This window comes from Mobula birostris, chromosome 5 (genome assembly GCF_030028105.1).
Source record: "Mobula birostris isolate sMobBir1 chromosome 5, sMobBir1.hap1, whole genome shotgun sequence".
Lineage (NCBI taxonomy): Eukaryota > Metazoa > Chordata > Chondrichthyes > Myliobatiformes > Myliobatidae > Mobula > Mobula birostris.
In genome coordinates, this window is record NC_092374.1 from 57,479,407 (window position 1) to 57,493,095 (window position 13,689).

Here is a 13,689-nt window from a genome sequence, read left to right on the forward strand (position 1 = left end):
CACAAGTTTTACATAACACAATTACAAGAACACCATTAGAACAATAAAAATCCATTTTACTGCAAAGTTCAAAGTAAAATTTATTAACAGACCACATACAACCCTGAGATTCTTTTTTCCTGTGGGCATACTCAGCAATCTATAGAATAGTAACTGTAAACAGGATCGATGAAACAGCAAGAGCACATAAGACAACAAACTGTTGAAATGCAACTCTAACTAAATAGCAATAAATAACGAGAGCATGAAATAACAAGATAAAGAGTCCTTAAGATGAGATCATTGATTGTGGGAACATCTCAATAGATGGGCAAGTGAGTGTATTTATCCTATTTTATTCAAGAGTCTGATTGTAGAGGGCGAGTAACTGGCTTTGAACCTGGTGGTGCAAGTCCTGAGCAATTGCACCTTCTGTCTGATGGCAGCAATGTGAAAAGAGCATGGCCTGGGTGGTGAGGATCTTTGATGATAGATGCTGCGTTCCGAGAACAATGATACTCTCAATAGTTAGGAGGGTTTTACCCGTGATGTACTGGCCTGAATCCATGTAGGATTTTCGGTTCAAAGGCATTGGTTTTCCCATACCAGGCTGTAACGCAGCCAGTCAATACACTTTCCACTGAACATCTATAGAAGTTTGTCAAGGTTTTTGATGTCATGCCAAATCTTCACAGCCTTCTAAGGAAATATAGGAAATGTCATGCTTTTTTTGCAATTACATCATTTATATGATCAAACAAAGTTGTCATATTATTGCTATACTGACGTGTAGTAACACAAAATTAAATTTGTTCAGGTTGGTTCAAGAACCAGATGGTTGGAGGGAAGTGGCTGTTCTTGAACGTGGTGGTGTGGGATCGAGACTTCTGTACTGTCTGCTCTGTGGTTACTGTGAGGAAATGGCATGGCTCAGATGGTGGGGATCTTTGATAGTGGATCTTGCCTTCTTAAGGCAGCACCTCATGTAGATACTACCAATGATGGGGAGAGATTTGTTCTTGATGTAAATTGCTTTTTATTAACACAATACACTTTGTTCATAATAAAAAATATATATATATTTGCATTACTCTCCCAGGGAAAACCATTGTTTCATCAAAGTTTAATGGATAGTGGGGTAGGTTTGGAGAATGATGGCTTGATTATGATACTGCATTTTGCATATTTAAATTTTCTAATGAGGCACTAAGTAAGACATAGTCAGCAATCACATCTTGATACCAGCTCCACTAAATTTTGGTCCCATTTTTTGCTTGATTATGATCTATGTATCAGTTTATGGGGCATAGCAAAACTGAAAATTTCCCTCAAATATGTTTACTAGAGAAAAGATGTTACCACAAGGGGGAGCATTTGATTACATTAAAAATAACTGCAATTGAAGTTTTCGGCATTTTGTTCGTCAGAGGATAGTACACCCAATGTGCAAAATGCTGATCAGAGATTTGGGGCAGGGGATTAATTCCAAAATATTTCACTTTCCCTGTAATTCTTTTGCTTTACAGAGGCACTAATCAGAAGTATTTAAATGAAGCCAGATTTTTTTTCAGTTTCAGGAAATGTTACTGGTGATACATTTTGCATAATTTAATGACAGTAAACCAAATGATAGATGTGCAGATTCTCACTACAGACTAATATTTGAATGAGAATTGAAAGAATAGCAAGCTTTCCTCTGAGGTAATAATTCTCTTCCAGTTAGGATCAAACATAACTGAAAAATGCTTTGGCAATGTAAAATTGCACAAGGATCATGGCATCCTTGCTATTTACAATAAAGAAAGTAGAGCTCTTTAAGCTAATCCCACTTCTCAACTTTTAGTGGGCAACTTCATAATTTATAGCACCTCATGTTCACTTGTGATCATTCTGGGGGTGCTTGCACCCATCACACTCTTTCAGCCAGACTTCCAGTCATGCTCTTTGGTTGAAAAATTAATTTCTCCATTCTACATAATCTATCTACTAGTTATTCATGTCACCTTGTTAATGAGCTCAGTAATAAAGGAGATGGGTTCCCATGTTAATTCTGCCAAGAGCTCACATATCCTATGCACCTCAATTAAATGCAAACACAAGGAAATCTGCAGATGATGTAAATTCAAGCAACACACACAAAAAATGCTGGTGAACGCAGCAGGCCAGGCAGCATCTATAGGAAGAGGTACAGTCGAAGTTTCGGTCCGAGACCCTTCATCAGGACTGAATATAGATGCTGTCCGACCTGCTGCGTTCACCAGCATTTTTTGTGTGCATTGCACCTCAATTAAATCTCATTTCAGCCTTGTCACTTCAAAAAAAATCTAGTCTTACCATTACAATCTCTCCTCATAACTAAAAGTCGCCATGCTTTGCATCATCTTTTTAAATCTCCTCTGTACCCTCTTGACTGCAAGTGCATCCTTCACATAGAAGTTAGAGAGGGAATGAGAATCAGAATTATTGTTTATTTTGTGGCAGTGCAAAGACATAAAACGACAATAAATCACAACAATAAATAAATAATGTAGGAAACGGGAATAACAAGGTAGTGTTCATGGACCATTCACAAACCTGATAGCAGAGGGGAAGAAGCCATTCTGAATTGCTGGGCGTGGGTCTTCAGACTCCTGTACCTCCTCCCATATATGCTGGATGTTGCCTTCCTGAGGCAGTGCCTCTTGAAGATGTCCTCAATGGCAGGGAGAATTATGCCTGTGATTGAGCTAGCTGAATGAACAACCTTCTGCAGTTTCTTGCAATCTGGACCAGGCAGATGTTTGAGTTGGTTAACAAGGGAAAGGGTGATAGGGGAGAAGGACTTCATTTAGGATGAAGTCAGAGAGCAGTGTCTGATTAAGTGATTGGCCAAAAAATTAATTAAGTCATTAGGTCGATACCAAAGATCGATCAATAGATCAAAAATCGAGATGTGATGGCTGGAGCCCCAAGTCTGCTGGGGAAGAAGAAGGTCCAATATCTGTGAGCCAACAAGTCCACCAGGAGCTGGAAGCCGAGGAAGATGGCCTGCCCTGGGGTTAGAGGATTGTGTATGCGTGTGGGTGGGAGGGAGGAACAGCGCTTGTTTTTGCTGTTCTTGCTTTGTTGCTTAGTACGGTGTGTTCTGTTTCCTTATATTCTAAGTCGTTCTGCCAAGCATGGTGAGCATGCTATGCTGGTGCAGCAGTGTGTGGCAACAATTGCAGGCTGCCCCCAGCATATCCTTGGGTGTGTTGATTATTAATACAAATGATGTATTTCACTGGATGTTTTGATGCACATGTGATAAATAAATCTGTCTAAAGTAGCTCGAGAAGAGTCAGAACAAGAGCAATGGGCAGGACGACCACTTCGTGTGTATGACTGTATGAGCTAAAGTAGTTGGTCGAAAGAAAATTGAAATAATAAAATTTATGAACTAATTCTGTATTAACTATTATATGAATTGAATTCACTGGTATTCACTCTCCATTTATTTACTGAGTGATTGAAGTAATTTGCTCATTAATTTAATTCCAAGTATTCAAGTTCAAGATTATTGCTCTAGGCACACATATACGGGGTATTGTTGCCAGGAAGTTCAGCTTTTTGCAGCAACAGTACAGTTTGGCAGGTGAGATTTGTGGCTGTGAGAACAATCTCAAGTTCTGGGGCCTTGAGATGGTGGTGGTATGAGTTGACTCTGAGACTGTAGGAAGTGGTTCATTCTGACAGCTCTGAATGCCTTTCTTCTCATTTTTCAGACACATTCATTCTCTCCATCTCTTCCCTCTTTTTTCTTCTTCTAGTTTGCGCATCTTGATCTTGGGAAGGTATGTTTATTTCTTTGGCGTATTCTCTTACTAATCCTCCTATTGCTCCCTTTAAGATCTGATCTCTTCTCTTGGTTTCGTCATCTTCCATATCATCTGTGGAATCCTGTTTTCATATCCCCATTGACTCCTTTCTTTTTGGCCTTCCATTCACCCAGCTGGGCTTTGGTCTGTGCATTTAGATTTACAAGCAGCTTTTTGCTTCCTACTTGAAGTTCATGCAATAATCTTAATGTACGCAGAGTAGCTTATGGTTCTTTATACTCACAAAAGCTGAATGCTTACAAATTTCCTGAAGTTCCTTGAACTCTCTTCCAGTTTAAAACCGAGCCACATTTCACAGGTAACTGCCTGATTAACATATGAGAAGCTTTCTCAGATATGTTGCCAACAAAACCTGTTGTAGTCGGACCACTGCTTTTGTCACTTTCATAATTCCTCTAAGCAGCATGCTCCTTCCAGCAATGATTCATGGTGTACAACGTGGAGACAGTTGTGGCATCATTCAGTAACTTTCTTAGTTCAGTTTCAGTTGGAGTCATTGTAGGGATGTGGCATGCAAATAATGGACATATCTCCAATCAAGTTGTAATTGTTTCAGCCAATCTTATCCCCACAATGCTGGTCCTTCTGCTTTTACCACGTGCATGCCCAATGTGGCTTGTTGATTGTTGTATTTCACAGTTACAAATGTCATTCCCACAGGACTCATCTTTACTTCAGTATAAGTTGTTAGATAGATATCTGGTTTAGAAAGTATGCATTATGATCAGAGATTAAGGGAGCTAGGGCTTTACTCTTTGGAGAGAAGGAGGATGAGAGGAGACATGATAGAGGTGTACAAGATAATAAGAGGAATAGATAGAGTGGATAGCCAGTGCCTCTTCCCCAGGGCACCACTGCTCAATACAAGAGGACATGGCTTTAAGGTAAGGGGTGGGAAGTTTAAGGGGGATATTAGAGGAAGGTTTTTTACTCAGAGAGTGGTTGGTGCGTGGAATGCACTGCCTGAGTCAGTGGTGGAGGCAGATACACTAGTGACGTTTAAGAGACTACTAGACAGGTATATGGAGGAATCTAAGGTGGGGGCTTATATGAGAGGCAGGGTTTGAGGGTCGGCACAACATTGTGGGCCGAAGGGCCTGTACTGTGCTGTACTATTCTATGTTCTATGTTCTATCTGCGGGCTTTAGTTTGATATCTTTGAAATACTGTTCAAACTCATTTTGTGGGATGTCTGAAACATAAAAACATATGAAATAGGAGCAGGAGTAGGCCATCTGGCCCATTGAGCCTCCTCTGCCATTCAATAAGATCATGGCTGATCTGGCCATGGGTTCATCTCCACCTACCTGCCTTTCCCCATAACCTTTAATTCCCCTACTATGCAAAAATCTATCCAACCTCGGCTTAAATATATTTACTGAAGTAGTCTCCACTGCTTCATTGGGCAGAGAATTCCACAGATTCACCACTCTTTGGGAAAAGCAGTTCCTCCTTATCTCCATCCTAAATTTACCCTTCCAAATCTTGAGGCTGTGTCCCTTAGTTCTAGTCTCACACGAGGGGAAACAACTTTCCTGCCTCTATCTTGTCTATCCCTTTCATAATTTTATATGTTTCTAAAAGATCTCCTCTCATTCTTCTGAATTCCAGTGAGTACAGTCCCGGGTGACTCAATCTCGCCTCGTAGTCTAACCCCCTCATTTCTGGAATCAACCTGCGAACCTCCTATGCACTGCCTCTAAAGCCAGTAGATCCTTCCTCAAGTAAGGAGACCAGAACTGCACACAGTACTCCAGATGTGGCCTCACCAGTACCCTGTACAGTTGCAGCATAATCTCCCTGCTCTTAAATTCAATCCCTGTAGCAATGAAGGCCAACATTCCATTTGCCTTCTTGATAGCCTGCTGCACCTGCAAACCAACCTTTTTTAATCCATGCACGAGCACTGCCTTGTCTCTCTGCACAGCAGCATGCTGCAATCTTTTATCATTTAAACAATAACCCGATGTTCCATTTTTTCTTCCAAAGTGGATGACCTTTCATTCATCAACATTGCACTCCATCTGCCAGACCCTTGCCCACTCACTTTTCTTATCTATATCTCTCTGCAGACTCCTTGCATCCTCTGCACAATTTGCTTTTCCACTCAATTTAGTATCATCAGCAGACTTAGCTACATTACACCCAGTCCCCTCTTCCAGATCGTTAATGTATATCATGAAAAGTTGCAGGCCCAGCAGCAACCCCTGCAGCACACCACCCACCAACCGAAGGAACATCCATGTATCCCAACTCACTGTTTCCTATTGGTTAACCAATCCTCTATCTATGCTAATGCATCACCCCCAACTCTATGCATCCTTATCTTACGGATATGTCTTTTATGTGACACCTTCAGAACATATAAAATGTGGCACCTTCAGAAACATATAAAATCATCTTCCAGAAATCCATGTAAATAATGTCCATCTGCTTCTCTCTATCCACTGCGCTCATTATATCCTCAAAGAACTCCAGTAAGTTTGTCAAACAAGACCTGCCTTTTCTGAATCCTTGCTACATCTGCTTGATGGATCCATTTCTTTTCAGATGCCTCGCTAATTTCTTCTCTAATGTTAGTTTCAAGCATTTTCCCAACTACAGATGTTAAACTAACTGGCCTATAGTTACCTGCCTTTTGCCTACAACCTTTTTTGTACAGTGTCATGACATTTGGCTTCTTCCAAACCACTGGGACCTGCCCAGAGCCCAGAGAATTTTGGTAAATTATCTCCAAAGCTTCTACTATAACCCCTGCCATTTCTTTCAGTACCCTGGGATGCATTCCATCAAGACCAGGGGACTTGTCTATCTTTAGACCCACAAGTTTGCTCAGCACTAGCTCTTCAGGGATAAATATTGTATCAAGGTTCTCACCTCCCATTGAATCCATACCATCTCTCTTTGACATATTAGACATGTCTTCCACTGTGAAGACCGAAACAAAATAGTCATTCAAAACCTCGGCCGTTTCCTCATTGCCCAATATCAATTCCCCCTTCTCATCCTCCGAGGGAACTATGCTCACTTTAGCCACCCTTTTCCACTTTATATAATTACAAAAAATTTTACTGTCTGTTTTTATATTTTGGACAGCCAAACCAGTGTCTAATTCCATATCAATAAACTTACCATTCACTTCGGACATAAGACATTTTACTTTTCTATTACTTACTGGTTTTTCACCTGGCACCTACCAGTCTTCTCCTTCCCACCCTCCCCCCACCTTCTTTATTGGGCCTCTGCCCCTTCCCTCTTCAGTTCTGATGAAGGGTTCCAACCCGAAACGTTGACTGATCGTTTCCACGGATGCTGCCCGGCCTGCTGAGTTTCCCCCAGCGTGTTGTGAGTGTTGCTTTGGCCCCAGCGTCTGCAGAGTATTTTGTGTTTAATTTTCTATTGTTAGCTTGTGAATCTCAAGAGTACCCAGTCCTGTTTCAATCTCATCATGATCAGAGTTTTATCAACAGCATGCAGATTAGTGCTCTTTTTGAAACTGCAACTTGACTTTTATCTTTTCTCTGTGCGGTCCACTTACTTTTGTCTGCCTGACATGCTCTTTATATGTGTCCCACTTTGTTGCATTTTCAAAGGTTCAAAGGTTTAATTTAATGTCAGAGAAATGTATACAATATACATCCTGAAATGCTTTTTCTTCGCAAAGCATCCATGAAAACAGAGAAATGCCCCAAAGAATGAATGACAGTTAAATGTGAGAAACCCAAGTTGCCCCACCAGCTCCCCCCTCCCACGCGTAAACAGCGGCGAGCAACAATCCCCCCTCCCCCCCACCAGCAAAACAAAAAGCGCACCCGCACAAGCGTGAGCTAAGCGATAGCAAAGACACAGACCTTGCAATCGCAATTCATCTGGCATTCGGCAACCCACAGGTTCTCTCTCTCCCTGTCAAGGGAGAGGGAGGTGTCCCCCATTTTCACAGCGAGAGGGAGACATAACAACAACCTGCTGGTTTATGATGTTAAAAAGAATTTTCTGCAAATTTCACCATTAAACCTGCATTTGTTTGGTGTATGTGAGCAGCTGCTCCAATGATAACACAAATTGTTCAGCCAGGCTGGTTTCTGTTTAGACATTGCAATCTTGTTCACGCTCACTTTCCGTAATTTAATTGTATCTCTGTGGTTTCCTTTGAAACAGCGATTTCAACTGCACTTTTGAATGTAAGTTGTGCTTCAGTTAGGAGCCATTTTTGAAAGCTCTCTTGTAAGATTCCACAAACTAAATGACCTATCAGTTCACCTACTTCTTTTTGATTCTGCTTATGAAGCCTAAAACATTCTGCAGTTAATAATGGCTTTGGCTTAAGTGTTCTTGCATTACTTTTACAATAGCAGCTAAGCTCATTTCTGATGAATTGGTTGGAGCAGTTAAATGTCAAAGCAAGCTGTATGTCTTTAAACCGAATGAACTCAGCAAAACTGATAGTTGTTTCTCATTGGTCATTTCATTTGCTTCAAAATCCTGCTCAATTTGCTCAGTATGTAAAATCTAGTTACCTATTGTGTAATCAAATGTGTCAATCTTTCCGATGCAGCCAGCCATTTCTGTTTTTTTAATGATTATTATTATCACCCACTACTCACTTTTTACAAAGCTGTGTATTCTTCTGTTTTCTGACATTCTTTTTAAAAAATCAATTATGGCATCCCTTCTGAAGAACAGATGCTAGGCTGCTTTTATTGTTTTTAAAATTTGACTGTTCCTCGCTTCAATTTTTCTCAAACATCTTGGTGCACTTTAACAGATTGGTAGCCATCTTAGATTCATTTTAAAAATACCTCGTTGCCAATGTTATATTTTTTAACTTCAAAACATTCAGCTACTTCAAAGGAAGATACAGGAGTCCGAAATGCAGGTCTAACTTTGAGTTTACTTTAAGCAAGCTGAACACTTATCATGTGGTAGAGTGAAGACATAGGCAATTAACATATAAGCAGTAACCTGTTTTCTTAGCATTCTGAGAGCTTCTCATGAAGTCAGAGTTTATCAGAAACTTTTCCAAATAGTGAAACTCGTGATTCCCCTTTCTTGATGTCTCTGTTTCCATCTCTGGTAATAAGCTATCAACTGACATCTTTTATAAACCTATTGATTCCCATAGTTATCTTGACTATACCTTTCTCCATGCCATCTCCTGGAAAAATGCTATTTCCTTTTCTCAGTTCTTTCGCCTACACCGCATCCGTTCCCAGGACACAGTTTTCCATTCCAAGACATCAGAGATGTCCTCCCTCTTCAAAGAACTGGGTTTTCTTCCCTCCACTATTGATGCTGCCCTCACCTACATCTCTATTTCCTGAACATCCACACTCATCTTCCTGCCACCTTAACAGTGATAGAATTCCTCTTGTCCATACCTCCCTCTTGTCCAGCTTCCACATCCAACTCATCATCCTCTGCAACTTCTGCTGTTTCCAAAGAGACCCTACCACTAAACATATCTTTACCTCCCCCCTCCCGCTTCCCACAGGGATCACTCCCTCCGTGATTCCCTTGTCCATTCATCCCTCCCCACTAATCTCCCTCCTGGCACTTATCCCTGCAAGTGGTCTGAGTGCAACATCTGCCCATACACCTCCTCCCTCACCTCCATTCAGGGCTCCAAAAGGTCCTTCCTGGTGAGGCACACTTCACCTGTGAATCTGCTGGGTTTATCTTTTGTGTCTGGTGCTCCCGATGTATGTACATTGGTGAGACCCATTGTAAGCTGGGGGACCACTTCGTTGAGCACCTCTGCTCCATCCACTACGAAAGGAACTTCCTGGTGGCCAAATATTTTAATTCTAATTCACATTCCTGTTCCAATATGTCAGTCCATGGCCTCCTCTTGTGCAAGATGAGGCCACCCTCGGGGTGGAGGAGTAACACCTTATATTCCATCTGGTACCCTCCAACCTGATGGCATGAATATTGATTTCTCCTTCCAGTAAAAAATTTCAATTCCCCCCCCCTCTATTCCCCACTCTCACCTTTTACCTCTTTTCCACCTGCCTATCACTTTCACACTGGGCTCCATCCTCCTTCCTTTTCTCCAATGGTCCACTCTCCTCGGCTATCAAATTCCTTCTTCTCCAGCCTTTTGAATTTTGAAGCCACTTGGCTTCACCTATCACCTTTCAGCTAGCCCCCTTCCCCTCCTCCCACCTTTTTATTTTGGCATCCTCCCCCTTCCTTCTCAGTCCTGAAGAAAGGTATCGCCCCAAAACCTCGACTGTTTACTCATTTCCAGAGTGCTGCCTGGCCTGCTGAGTTCCTCCAGCATTTTGTGTGTGTTGCTCTGGATTTCCAGCATCCGCAGACTTTCTCATGTTTGTGATCTGTAGCTCTTGACTCATTTTGTAATTCCACATACGCTTAATGTGCATCAGCACTAAAGCAAGAGAAGCTGGGGTGTTGAGTATTAGAAGGTGGATGCCTTTATTCAGCCTGTCATTTCTAGCACACTGTATTAACATATTTGAGGTAGAAATTGAAAAAGCCCCACAAGTCACTATAGCTTTATCCAATCTTTACAAGCGAACATCAATACAGCCCTTAGGATATTGAATCTGGTCACTTAACCAGTAGTGTACAGATGAACAGAGACCTGATCAAACTTTATCGTGCTTTGCTCAGGTCATGTTGCTTCATGCACAAACATCCTCACTCAGTATGATTAGGGTATTGAACATTTTTCTTTGGCAGCAAATGGCTTGAAAATAAAAGGAGATTTTCAGGGCAATTGAGTCACCAGAACAAGAAAAATGCTCTGCTCCATTTGACATAGAAACATGAGCTTTCACTTGCTTCTTGATGTGTCATGAATCAATCTGTTCCAAAGTAAATAACAGTCAATTAAAATCAATTTTCTCCTTGTTTGGTAGGCTTTCCTCAAATTGAAATCTGCATTTATGAATTCTTCATTTATCGGCAATTATAATCAGCAATCCAGGCTGAAACGTGTCTAATTCAGAATAGATGAAGCATGCTTATAGCTAGGAGTTGATTTTGTAAAGGTGCGGAATGTTATTCAAGACAAAAATCCTCTTGATGTAAGCCTGCTTTCTTCCCTGAGAATGAGCTTTAAAAGAGATGTGTGGGACTAGAGCGGACAGGATGTAATATCCAGGTTTTATTATTCACTGGCTGTCTGTTTATCTTTGCCTGGATTTTAGTCACAAAGGTAACAATTTATTTGGAGCATCTTCACAATAGGACTTAAAAGCAAGTGATTTAAGGCAGGAAATGTTGATGGCATAAGATCTGGTTTGAGCTGCTGATTTCCTCCAGCATTTTGTGCTTATTCCTTTGGATCTCCAGTATCCGCAGAAACTCTTGTATTTAAAATAATAATGTTCTTTGCCAACTTGGTCACTTGTTGATAACTGCTTAGTACTTTCTAAATTGCATAATCTGTGTGTGGTTACTGGGTGCATAGCTGCTGACTATATAAGCACAAAGAGTTGATTTGTTAATCCTGTGATGACCACTGTAATAAAAATACACAAATTTGTATTTTTATATCAGGCTTCGCCCAAGGGTAATTGTTAACTCTCGTTAACTTTCCTGCCTCTTATTCCAGAGAAATGCAGCTAGTTATACCATTTTAACTGTGACTTTATATGAGATCAACTAAACTGCAAAGCTTTAAAAATCAAAACCTGAAACATACTGTCTACATAGATTTTGTGCTACTTATAGCTTGTCTCTTCTTAGTAGATCATTGAAGTTAAGCTATCTGGTGTAGCTTAACTGTTTAATAAGATGCAACATTCTAGTGTTCAGACTTGGCCACAAGTTTTAAATATGTCTTCTAAACTCAGAGTTCAAATAACAGCATGCAGATTAGTGCTCTTTTTGAAAGAACTTGACATTTATCTTTTTTTCTTCCTAGTGCAGTCATTTATTTTTGTCTGCCCAATGTTTTTTATACCTGTCCTACTTTGTTGCATTTCTTGTAAGTTTCACATTTAAACTTGCATTGGGTGGTGTATGTGAGTCCCGCTACAATGGTAACACGATTTGTTTCACCAGGTAGGTTGCGTTTACATGCTGCGATTTTGTTCACGATCACTTTTATTCCTGACTGCAACTCAGTTGCATCTCTGGCTGCTGTTCCCATTGATACAGCAATTTCAACTGCTCTTTTAAATGTGAGTTGTGCTTTGGTTAGGAGCCATTTCTGAATGCTTTCTTGTAAGATTGGATAAACTAAATGAATCATTAAGCCAATCACTGAACTGACAATGCTTGGATAATCTCTTCAGCAAAGCTCATTTTGACTAGTTTGGTTAGAGTAGTTAAACTTCAAAGCAAACTGTATGCTTTCATCAATTGCACCCAGTATCACTGACTATTTCATTTGCTTCAAAGTACTGCTTAATTCATTCAGTATAATCTGTTGTGCAATTGAATGTGACTATCTTTCTGATGTAGCTAGCTATTTAGAAACATAGAAAACCTACAGCACAATACAGGCCCTTCAGTCCACAAAGCTGTACCAAACATGTCCTTACCTAAGAAATTACCTAGGGTTACCCATAGCCCTTTATTTTTCTAAGCTCCATGTATCCATCCAGGACTCTCTTAAAAAATCCAATCATATCCACCTCCACCACCGTCGACGGCAGCCTATTCCACGCACTCACTACTTTCTGCTTAAAAAACTTACTCCTGACATCTCCTCTGTACCTACTTCCACACACCTTAAAACTGTGCCCTCTCATGCTAGCCATTTCAGCCCTGGGAAAAAGCCTCTAACTATCCACACGATCAAGGCCTCTCATCATCCAACACAACTCTATCAGGTCATCTCTCGTCCTCCGTCGCTCCAAGAAGAAAAGGCCGAGTTCACTCAACCTATTCTCATAAGGCATGCTCCTCAACCCAGGTAACATCCTTGTAAATCTCCTCTGCACCCTTTCTATGGTTTCCACATCCTTCCTGTAGTAAGGCGACTAGGACTGAGCACAATACTCCAAGTATAGTCTGACCAGGGTCCTATATAGCTGCAACATTACCTCTCGGCTCTTAAACTCAATCCCATGATGATGAAAGCCAATGCACCATATGCCTTCTTAACCACAGAGTCAACCTGCGCAGCAGCTTTGAGCGACCTATGGACTCGGACCCCAAGATCCCTCTGATCCTCCACACTGCCAACGGTCTTACCATAAATACTATATTCTGTCATCATATTTGACCTACCAAAATGAACCACCTCACACTTATCTGGGTTGAACTCCATCTGCCACTTCTCAGCCCAGTTTTGCATCCTATTAATGTCCCACTGTAACCTCTCACAGCCCTCCACACTATCCACAACACCCCCAACCGTTGTGTCATCAGCAAATTTACAAACCCATCCCTCCACTTCCTCATCCAGGTCATTTATAAAAATCACAAAGAGTAGTGGTCCCAGAACAGATCCCTAAGGCAAACCACTGGTCACTGACCTCCATGCAGAATATGACCTGTCTACAACCACTCTTTGCCTTCTGTGGGCAAGCCACTTCTGGATCCACAAAGCAATGTCCCCATTGGGGTATCTTATCAAATGCCTTGCTAAAATCCATATTCACTATATCTACTGCTCTACCATCATCAATGTGTCTAGTCACATCCTCAAAATATCCAATCAGGCTCGTAAGGCACGACCTGCCTTTCACAAAGCCATGCTGACTATTCCTAAACATATTATGCCTCTCCAAATGTTCCTAAATCCTGCCTCTCAGGATCTTCTCCATCAACTTACCAACCATTGAAGTAAGACTCACTGGTCTATAGCTTCCTGGGCTGGCTCTACTCCCTTTCTTGAATAAGAGAACAACATCTGCAACCCTCCAATCCTCCA